Raw genomic sequence first — 11,237 nt, 5'->3', positions numbered from 1 at the left:
TCCTTTTTTTTTTTTTTTAGTTTATTTATTTATTTTTGAGAGAGAGCCAGAGAGAGCATGTGCACAAGCGGGGAAAGGGCAGACAGAGAGAGAAAGAGAGAATCCCAAGCAGGCTCTTTGCTGTCATGTCACTGCAGAGCCTGGCAGGGGACTCCAACCTACTGAGGTCATGACCTGAGCTGAAATGAAGAGTTGGGCATGTAACTGACTGAGCCACCCAGATGCCCCCAGTGAAGTCCATTTTAAATCAATTGTTTAGTTGTGGTTAGTGCCTTGTAGATCCTAAGACATCTTCACGACTCCAAGTTCACAGACATATTTTACTGTATTTTCTGTCAGAAGACTTACAGTTTTTAGCTCCTTAGATTTAGTTCTATGATCTATTAAGGATTAATCTTTGTGATGGCGTGAGAGATATAGATCAAGGATTTTATCGTTTTTGTGTTTTGGTTTGGTTTTTGCATTTAGCCAGGAGTTGTTTCAGCATCATTTTTTCCCACTGAATTACTGATACCTTGACTGAAAATTAAACTGACAGATACGTGTCTGGCTCTTTCTCTTGAAATCAGACAGTGTAAGAAAGGACTTTGTTCTTCATTTTGGAGCTAGCTTAGCTTTTTAGGACCTTTGGATTTCTACATAAATTTTATACTCAGCTTGTCAGTTTCTATTTAAAAAAAACTGCTGGGAGTTCGTTTAGAATGGTATGGCACCTACAGAGTAATTTAAGGGAGAATTGACATTTTAATAATATTGAATATTCTAGTCCTTGAATATATTGTATCTCTCCATTTATTTGGGTCTTCAGCAGTGTTTTATAATTTTCAGTGTAGAAGCTTTACATATACTTGTATTAAATTAAGTATCCAAAAGTATTTTTGATGCTGTTATAATTGTTACTTGTAACCTTTTATTTTCTATTTATTTGTTATTATTATAGAGAAATACATGTTGACTTTGTATGCTGTGGCCTTACTAAATTTACTTACTAATTCTAGTAGGGTTTTTTTAATAGATTAATGTTGTCTACATACACAATCATGTCACCTGCAGATAGTTTTACTTCTTCCTTTCTGATCTGTTTCTGCTGTTTATTTTTTCATTGCCAAATTGTACTGCCCAAGACCTCTCCTGCAACGTTAACAGAAATGGTGAGCACAGACATCCTTGTTTATTCCCATTCTTAGGGGAAAATTTTTCACCATTAAATATGATGTTAGCTATAGTTTTTCATAGATGTTCTTTATCAGGTTGAGGAAGTTCCTATTGCTTATACACTGAGAGTTTTCTTCTGTTTTTTTTTGTTTGTTTGTTTGTTTTTTTAAATCATGAATGCATATTGAATTACATCAAATGTTTTTTCTCCATCTATTTGGATGAACAGATAATTTTTCTGTTTTATGCAGTTAATAGGATAAATTGTTTTAGTTGATTTTTAAATGTTAAATCATCCTTGCATTCCTAGGATAAATCCCATTTAATCTTGATATGTTTTCCTTTTTATATATTTCTGGATTTAAATTCCTACTTAATATAGATTGCATCTATGTTCATAGAGTATTGGACAATAGTTTTTATTTCTTGAATGTACACATGTCTGGTTTTGGTATTAGAGATATGTTGGCCTTAAAAAACTAGTTTAAAATGTTCCCTCTTCAATTTTCTGAAGGAGTTGTGTAATGTGGATATTTTTCTTTTCTTTCCAAAAAATTTTTTTAAGTTTATTTATTTGAGAGAGGATGAGTGCTCACAGGGGAGGAGTAGAAAGAGAGGGAGAGAGAGAGAATCAGAGGCAGGCTCCACTCACCATCAGCATGGAGACTGATGTGGGACTTGATGCCACCAACCGTGAGATCATGACCCGAGCCGAAACCAAGAGTCTGCTGCTTGACAACTGAGCCCCTCAGGAGCCCGTATAGTTTTTTTCCTTAATGTTTGATAGAATTCACCAGTAAAACCATCTAAGATTAGAGTTTTCTTTGTGAGAAGATACTGAAATGTGAATTCATGGGTGCCTGGATGGCTCAGTTGGTTGAGTCTCCGACTCTTGATTTCAGTTCAGATCATGATCCCAGGGTCATGAGATTGAACCCTGATTCAGGCTCCACACTGAGCATGGAGACTGCTTAAGATTCTCTCTCTCTCTCACTCTGCCCTGTCCCCAACTCGTGCATGCTCCTTCTCTCTCTATCTCAAAAACATGTGTGAATTCAGTTTAATCGACACATGTAAGAATGTTTGTATTTCCTATTTCTTCTTGTGTCACGTTTAGTAGTTTGTATTTTTAAAGGGATTTATTTTATCCAAGTTGTCATATTCATTTGCTTACAATATTGTGTTTTTCGTTCCTCATGTTGGTAATTTGTGTTTTCTCTTATTTTCCCTTAACCAAAACTGTGAAAGCTTTGTCAGTTTTATGTACTTTTTTTTCAAAGAACCAAATATTGGCTTTGAATTTTATCTGTTGTTTTTTATTTCACTAGTATCTGCTCTTTCTTTGTTTTCTTTCTTCTACTTACATTTAATTTGTTTTTCTTCACTTAGTTTCTTAAAGTGGAAGCTTAGATCATTGATTTTAAATCTTGTTCTTTCTAATTTTAGCAATTATGGCTGTAAATTTTCCTCTAAGCACTGCTTTCACTGTATTTTACAAGATTTTGAAGCATTTTAAAATTGAGATACAAATTACATAAAATGAAAGATCTTTTTATTTTTTTTAATTTTGTGTTTGTTTATTTTTGAGAGAGAGTAAGCACATATGAGCGCACACGAGCTGAGGAGGGGCAGACAGAAGATCCAAAGCAGCCTCTGTGCTGTCAGCCCAGAGCCCAATGCAGGGCTCAGAGTCACAAACTGTGAGATCATGACCAGAGCCAGAGTCAGACACTTAACCAACTGAGCCACCCAGGCGCCCTTAAACAACCTTTTGAAAGCCAGTTGCTTCCCCCCAACTCCAATACCTGGCAACCCATAATCTTAGCTTTTTCACTATAGTTTTGCTTTACAGAAAGCCATATACATGGAATCATGATATTTTTCCCTTTGTTTTGGCTCCTTCCATGCGGCATGCTGGCTGCCTTGGAAGCCACCCACGTTCTGCTGCAGAGCCAGTAGCATTCTGTGGTGTGGGTGTCCTGCAGTCACTTTATGTGTTTACCAGTTGTTGGACGTGTGAATATTTCCAAAGTGGGGAAATTATGAGTTAAAGCCACTAGACACATTTGCATGTGTTTTCACTTCTCTTGGATAAATACTTAGATGTAAGATTGCGACTTGTATGATAAGCTTGTGTTTAACTTTATAAGATGCTCCCAAACTGTTTCCCAAAGTGGCCATATTATTTTGCATTCCACCTCCAGTATGTGAGAGTTTCATTCCTCCACGTGGTTGCCAGCACTTTATTGTCCACCTTTATAAATTTTAACCATTCTAGTATATTTGCGGTGATAGCTTACTGTGGTTTTTTAACTTTCATTTCGCTAAAGGCTAATGACCTTGAATATCTTTTCATGCACTAATTTGCCAATTGATATCTCTTTTGGTAAAGTGCTCAGATCATTTACCCAGTTTTAAAATAGCGTTGCTTATTGTCTTAGTGAATTGCAGGAGTTCTTTATATATTTTGAGTCTATTTCTAGACCCTATTCTGTCCAACTAATCAATGTTTCTTCCTATATCAGTACACAGTCCCAATTACCACAGCATTACAGAAGACTTGACATAGAGTATGTCTTCCAACCTTGTTCTTTTGATTGAAAATCATTTTGACTCTTCTAGGTCCTTTGCATTTTCATATAAACCTTAGAATCAATTTCTATTTAAAAATATCTGCTAGAATTTTTATTGGGATTGTATTAAATTTAAAGATCTATTTGAGGAGAATCAACATTTTAACAATAGTCTTGCAATCCATGAGGACATTTTACCTCTCCATTTATTTAGTTCTTTAATTTCTCCTAGTAATATTTTGTAGTTTTCAGCACTTTACACATATTTGTTTAAATGTATCCCTAAGAATTTCACATTGAAATTTTCATAACTTTTATTAATGGTATTTTAAATTTTTTTAATGTTTTTTATTTATCTCTGAGAGAGAGAGAGAGACAGCGTGAGCAGGGGAGGGTCAGAAAGAGAGAGAGACAGAGTCTGAAACAGGCTCCAGGCTCTGAGCTAGCTGTCAGCACAGAGCCTGACATGGGGCTCGAACCCACGAACTAAGCAAAAGTCGGACGCTTAACCAACTGAGCCACCCAGGTGCCCCTATAAATGGTATTTTAAAATGAATCTCTGTTTGTGACTAGCATACAAAAATACAGTTGATTTATATGTATTTGCCTTACAATACCTTATTAGTTTTAGAGCCTTTTTTTTAAGTATTTATTTATTTTTTGAGAGAGAGAGACAAAGCACAAGTGGAGGAGGGACAGAGAGAGGGGGAGACAATAATCTGAAGCAGGCTCCAGGCTCTGAGCTGTCAGCACAGGGCCCGACAGGGGCTTGAACCCACGAACGGTGGGATCATGACCTGAGCCAAAGTTGTACACTTCACCAACTGAACCACCCAGGTGCCCCTTTAGAGGCTTTTTTTTGGTAGATCCTTTCAGATTTTTTGTGTAGAAGGTCATGTTATCTAAGAATAAAGACAGTTTTTGATCTTTATTTCCACTTTTATACCTGCATTTCCTTTTACTGCCTGTTGCACTGGTTCAAACCTCCAGTACAATATTAGAAGGGTGTACTATTCCATAAACATCAATTTGATGTATTTGATAGTATTGTTAAAATCTCTAACTTTTTAAATTCTTGTTGCTTTATTAATTTCATACTGAGGAGTATTAAAATCCCCAACTATAACTGTGCTTTGTCTGTTTCTCTGCTCTGTTATTAGGGGCGTATACATTTAGAATTACATTCCTTCCCCATGAACAGATCCTTTTATCATTATAAAATACCCCTCTTCATGCCTCGTAATATTCTTTTCCTTGAAGTTTTTCTCCTGCTTACTTTCTGCATGGGGTGTGTTTTGCCATCCTTTTATTTTCCATCTTTCCACGCAACATTGCATTCAAAGTCATTTCTTGGAGACAACATATAGTTGGATCTTGCGAATAAATTTAGAGGGAGGTTCTTCACACCCTTTACTCGGTGTCCCCCAGTGTTAACATCTTAGGCAAATATAGTATCATTACTAGAAAACTGACATCAGTTCAATCCACACAGTTGATCAGATTTCTCCAGTTTTACATATATTTATTTCTCTGTGTGTGTGAGCTTCTATGCAGCGTTACCATCTATGTAACTTTGTGCGACCTCCACTACCACGCATCAAGCTACACAGTCATCACCACAGGGCTACCTGGTTCTGATCTTTTACAGCCACACCCTTGTCCCTGCCCCTTATTCCTAACCACTGGCAACCAATAAATCTCTCCTCCATCTTTGTAATTATGTTATTTTAAGAATGTCACATAGGGGCACCTGGGTGGCTCCGTTAGTCAAGCGTCTGACTCTTGATTTCGGCTTAGGTCATGATCTCATAGTTCATGGGTTCAAGCCCCCCATCAGGCTCTGTGCCCACAGCATGAAGCCTGCTTGGGATTCTCTCTCTTCCTCTCTCCCTGCCCCTCCCTCACTCACGTTCTCTGTCTCTCTCTCAAAATAAATAAATAAACTTAAAAAAAAAAGAATATTATATAATTGCAAACATAAGTATGTAACCCTTCAAGATAGGGTTTTTCATTCAGTATAATTCCCTTCAGGTTCATCCAAGTTGCGCACAATCTTCAATTCATTGTTTTGTTGCTGAGTTGTACCCCAGGGCATTGCTTTTCTAACCTGTCAGTCTATGCGTTTTAACTGAAGCATTTCGTCCATCTACCAGTACCGGCTTTCTGTTTGTTCCCTAGTCGGCCCATCTGTTTTTGCTGCTGTTCTCTTTCTTTTGTTCCTTCCTCTCCTGCCTTCTTTTAAGTAAAGAAAATATTTTAAAAATATTTGATCTTAGTTCTTTTATTGACTTTTTGGCCTTTTTCTGAATCATTTTTTTACATTGTTTTAGGGATTTCCATACCCATCATTCACTTCATTCAGTCTACTTAGAATTGATGTTACTATCCTTCACACACTGTGTACAGATCTTACAACAGGAACATCCCATTTACCTGCTCCACTGTCTTTTTACTACTTTTGCCTTCAATTTTATATTTAAATACATGATATACCCCACAATACAATGCTAGTATTTTAATGTACTTCATTAAAATCACTTAGTAATTTCTCTTTATTTATTTATTTATTTTTATTTATTTATTTATTTATTTATTTATTTATTTCTAGGAGAGAGAGACAGCGTGAGCAGGGGTGGGTCAGAGAGAGAGGGAGATACAGACTCCGAAACAGGCTCCACGCTCTGAGCTGGCAGTCAGCACAGAGCCCGACGCGGGGCTCAAACCCACGAACCGCGAGATCATGACCTAAGCGAAAGTCGGACGCTTAACCGACTAAGCCACCCGGGCACCCCTAATTTCTCTTTATTTAAATAGAGGTAGTTTTCTATGTTAATATCTTAGTGCTGTGCTGAGAATCATGGACTGATTTTTTGGACTGAGAATTAGGCATTCTAATTGATGGAAAAAAATTGAAACTGAAAGTATAATCAATATAACAGGGTTTAGATTATTTTTTTTGTCTGAAGCAAGATATTTTAGCATCATTTTCCTCCAGCTTAGATAAATCCCCAATCATTATTTCTTTGTAAACAGGAACATTTAAATGATACACACACACACACACACACACACACAAATCTCAGTTTTAGCAAAAGTACTAGACCTAAGATCCTAGAAAATATTATTTGATTAAATGCCAGGAGATCTCCACCCCTCCTCCAAAGGCCTACTCTTACAGAAAGCTCCAACAGAAAACTCCCTTAAATGCCCTCTGTAATTGGATATTGAACTAAAATTCTTGAGACTTAATTTCCTGGGGCTATATTTTCACCTATTTAAGAAATGTCAGTCCTTGCTGCTTGTCCGTGAGCTATTACGACTGCGTCGTTTACCAGACATTAGACAGTGGGAATAGCATGATTTGAATAAAGACACATGATATGAACCATGTCATGTGAAACCCCAGGACAGATGTATAATCAGCTTTGAGAAAGGGAATAAGAGAGGCCTTCTAGGTCCCGGCACATCCTCCCACTTTCTATTTCATATTGATTACGATAAAGTAGAATTGCTCAGGCTTTCCCTTAGAGGCTTATTAGGAGATAAATATAGAAAAGGAATAAAGTTTCTATATTCATATTTTCCCTTAGAACAACTCTGTCAAATTGGATTTTTTTTTAACCTCATTCTTTCTTTCTATCCCAATAAAAGAAAATAAAACTGGATCCCTATGGTAGTTAAGGAGAACACCATTACTTTTTCAAAGATGTTTTTCTCCACTGTCGTGGAATATACTAATTTTTACTAGAATACATTAGACTTACCCCCGTTACTAGATAAGACAGACTTTCCTTCAGAAATTTGGAAACATCTTTTATTCTATCCCTCTAGTAGTATCCCTGTCTACTGTCTTAGCCCTGTCTCCTCAATACTACAATGAAATCAACTCCTTGTTTCCTGCCTATGTGCTGTTTCCTCCACTAAATGTCTTTGTCTCCCTTCTCCATATGCAAAATATTCTAATCCTTCAAATCTCCACTTCTGAGAAAGATTTCCCTCAATTCTGCAAGCTGACAGCAATATCTCCTCCCTTTAAGTCCATTGAAGTCTGTATACATTTAAAAACTTTTTTTAATTTTTTTTTTTTTTTTTGAGAGAGACAGGGCATGAGCAGGGGAAGGGCAGAGAAAGACAGAGACACAGAATCCAAAGCAGGCTCCAGGCTCCAGGCAAGCGGTCAGCACAGAGCCCGATGCAGGGCCTGAACCCAATAACCATGAGATCATGATCTGAGCTGAAGTCAAGACACTCAGCTGACTGAGCCACCCAGGTGCCCCTGTGTATTTCTTAACACACATGGATAGTTATTTGTTAAAATGTCACATACCCTAATTTATTAATAAGCTGCTTGAGGGAAGATGTTTGCTTACTCATATTCGTATTCCCCACACTATGCAGCGCAACATGGCTTGCTTCAAATATAGTAGATAGATATTTGTCAAGCAATTAGTTAATCAAAATATATAAGTGCCAATTTTAGTACTGTCCTCATGAATGGCTTCGTCCAATAGGCTTTGCAAACGTCTCTATTGCATTTGGCAGAGTTCATTTTGGAGGCAGGGCCGGTTTGGAAGGACTTGATGACCTGGCGTGCAGACCAGCCAAGGACACCCCCAGTGTGTATTGATAACCTGTTGGGTGCATCTGGTGACAACTGAGCTGCGGGCAACTCGTGTTTGGCGTGAAGAGCTTTCTGCCCAGCTCCCATCGCGGCACCTTGCTTCCATTATGTTTTGCCTCCTGTTTCATTTATATGAAAGACTACAGTCTTGTCATAGAATTTCTGGGTATTATGAGTACCTTAGGGAAATCTGATTATAGAGATAATCTACTCAACACTGAAGAGTTTCAATTTGTTTCTATTGAGTTTTGTCAATTCCGAATCCCAGATACCTTTGTCTTCCAGCCCATTGACTAGAGCCTCCCAGCCAGACGTTGAGGCATCTGTTTCTATAGTCTTCTGAACTGGGAAAGATAAATAAGAATGTGCGGGAATTATCTGTGTATTTGCTAACCACCAATTTAGATCTAAATAGACTCCCTCTGTTAGGAAGACTAATGAATTCCAATTCTCTGAAATATCCTTTGCTTTTAACAAGCAAGATGGAAGGTAGCTAAAGAAAAAAGAGAGAGAGAGAGAGAGAGAGATACACAGAGGGAAAAGCTGTGAATAATGCCACCAGAGAACCAATTATGTTCACCAGCTGGCATTGAGAAACTTGTTTCCTTTGACGACAAAAAAAAAAAAAAAGAAAAAGAAAAAAAGATTCCAGTTTTAGCCTCAAACTCCTTTTTGACATTGTGTTCTTTAGGACTGAATGACAAATGCTCCCAGACACCCCCTAATATATTTTTTAAAAAAATCTTCACAGCTGTTACATGTAACATGACAGAGCAATGGGCGGGAACGGAAAGACCAGCAAAGGCATCAACATGGCAGTTAACACGAATCAATGGGATAAAATGCTGGTCTCCCCAGCCATGTAACTGAGTCAGTGATAGGTTCATGACTTGGCGTGACAGAGACTTAAAAAAAAAAAAAAAAACCTGGTCAGGACATTTTATAGATGTAAGAGTATATTTGTTGTGCAAGAAGAGTGACAAGCTGTATTTTCCAGTAATACAAAGTACATTTTGAACTTGGGCAGTTTCTCCCCCCTGTTTGTGATGGCAGCGAAGCCCAGAATTGAGCCTTTATGTGCTTCCACGGGGGACACCCCAAGTCTTCTTAGAATGTCAGTAAGTCAAAGCCGAGTTCCACAGTATGACAGTTCAGAGGAAGAAAATCAAATGTAAATAATGCTGATTTTAAAAACAGTATCTATTTCAGAATCTCTCAGCTGCTTAAACTTGGAAGGAAGCAGTGTCACCTCAAGGTTCATTCATGGTGTAGCATGTGCCAGAATTTCCTTCCTCTTTAAAGCTGAATGATTTTACATTGTATGCATATATCACATTTTGCTTATGCATTCATCTTTGATTGACACTTGGGTTGCTTCCACCCCTTGGCTATTGTGAAGAATGGCGCTGCGAACATGGGTGTACAAATAACTGAGTCTCTGCTTTCATTTCTTTTTGGACAAGAATGGAATTGCTAGACCATATGGTAATTCTATTTTTAAATTTTTAGGAACTGCCACTGTTTTCCACAGCAGCTGTACCATTTTTACATTCCCACTAATAGTGCATGAAGACTCCAATTTCTTTACATGCTCACCAACACTTATTTTCTGGTTTTGTTTCATTTTGTTTTGTTTTAGTAGCCATCTTATTGAGCGTGAAGCGTGAAGCGGTAGGTATTTCACTGTGGTTTTGAGTTGCATTTCCCTGACGATTAGCAATTGTATTAGCCTGCCTGGACTGCCATAACAAAGACCGTAGACTCCATTTCCTACACTTCCAGAGACCAGGAAGTCCAAGATCAAAGTTCTAACCAATTGGGTTCCTGGTGAGAGCTGTCTTTCTGGCTTGTAGGTGTCTGCCTTCTTCTCCATATCCACATAGAGGAGACAGATTATTCTCTCTACCTCTTCTTCTAAAGCCACCAATCCTACTAGATGGTGCCCTCATTTCAACTTAGTTACCTCTTAAAAGTCCTGTCTCCAAGTTTAGTCACATATGAATTTTGGAAGGACATAATTTGGTCCATAGCAGTGATGTTGAGCATCTTTTCATCTGCTTATTAGCCATTTGTATATCCACTTTGGAGAACTGTTTATTTAAATCCCTTGTCCATTTTTAAATAGGGTTATTGTTTTGTTTGGGTTTGTAGAAACTCTTTATGTATTGTGGATATTAACTCCTCATCGGATATATGATCTTTGTCTCCATTCTGAGGGTTGTCTTTTTTTTTATTTTAAAGTTTATTTACTTTTGAGAGAGAGACAGAGACAGAGCATGAGTGGGGGAAGAACAGAGAGAGAGAGAGAGATACAGAATCTGAAGCAGGCTCCAGGCTCTGAGCTATCAGCACAGAGCCTGACGCAGGGCTCAAACTCATGAACTGCGAGATCATGACCTGAACTGAAGTCAGCACTCAGCCACCTGAGCCATCCAGGTGCCCCTGAGGGTTGTCTTTTTACTCCTTGGTGTTGTCCTTTAAAGCACGAAAGTTTTTCATTTTGCTGAAGTCCTAGTTACCTTTTCTTTGGCTGCATATGGTTATGGCCTCATATGCAAGAGACCATTGCCTAATTCAGAGTCATGAAGATTTACTCCTATGTGTGCTTCTAAGAGTTTTATGGTTTTAGCTATTACATTTAGGTTTCTAGTTCATTTGGGGTTAATGTTTGTACATGGTGTGAGATAGCCCTCTTAGTTCCTAAGAACATAGTAATTTTAGAATGCTCATTACTAGAGCAGATATATTAAAAATTGGTAAGGTGTGAGTTTTTTTGTTGCTTTTGTTGTGGGTTTTTTTTTTTTTTTGGTTGTTATTCTTAGGGGTCTTTTCTAAAAAAAACTTACTGACTTACTGCAGACATGGGTAAATCACATCTACTTATATCA

General features: G+C 37.7%; 1 protein-coding gene across 1 annotated transcript in view; it reads left to right on the top strand.

Moving 5' to 3' along the window:
- Positions 1–11,237, top strand: part of LOC144245149 (5-hydroxytryptamine receptor 3B-like) — a 31,195-nt gene that overhangs the window by 8,575 nt on the left and 11,383 nt on the right. The gene's annotated exons all lie outside the window — the stretch shown is intronic.

The sequence above is a fragment of the Crocuta crocuta genome, unplaced genomic scaffold (genome assembly GCF_008692635.1).
Source record: "Crocuta crocuta isolate KB4526 unplaced genomic scaffold, BGI_CrCroc_1.0 scaffold374, whole genome shotgun sequence".
NCBI classification, from domain to species: Eukaryota; Metazoa; Chordata; class Mammalia; order Carnivora; family Hyaenidae; genus Crocuta; species Crocuta crocuta.
Note: the sequence above shows the minus strand (reverse complement) of the source record. Positions and strands in the feature narration are given on the sequence as shown.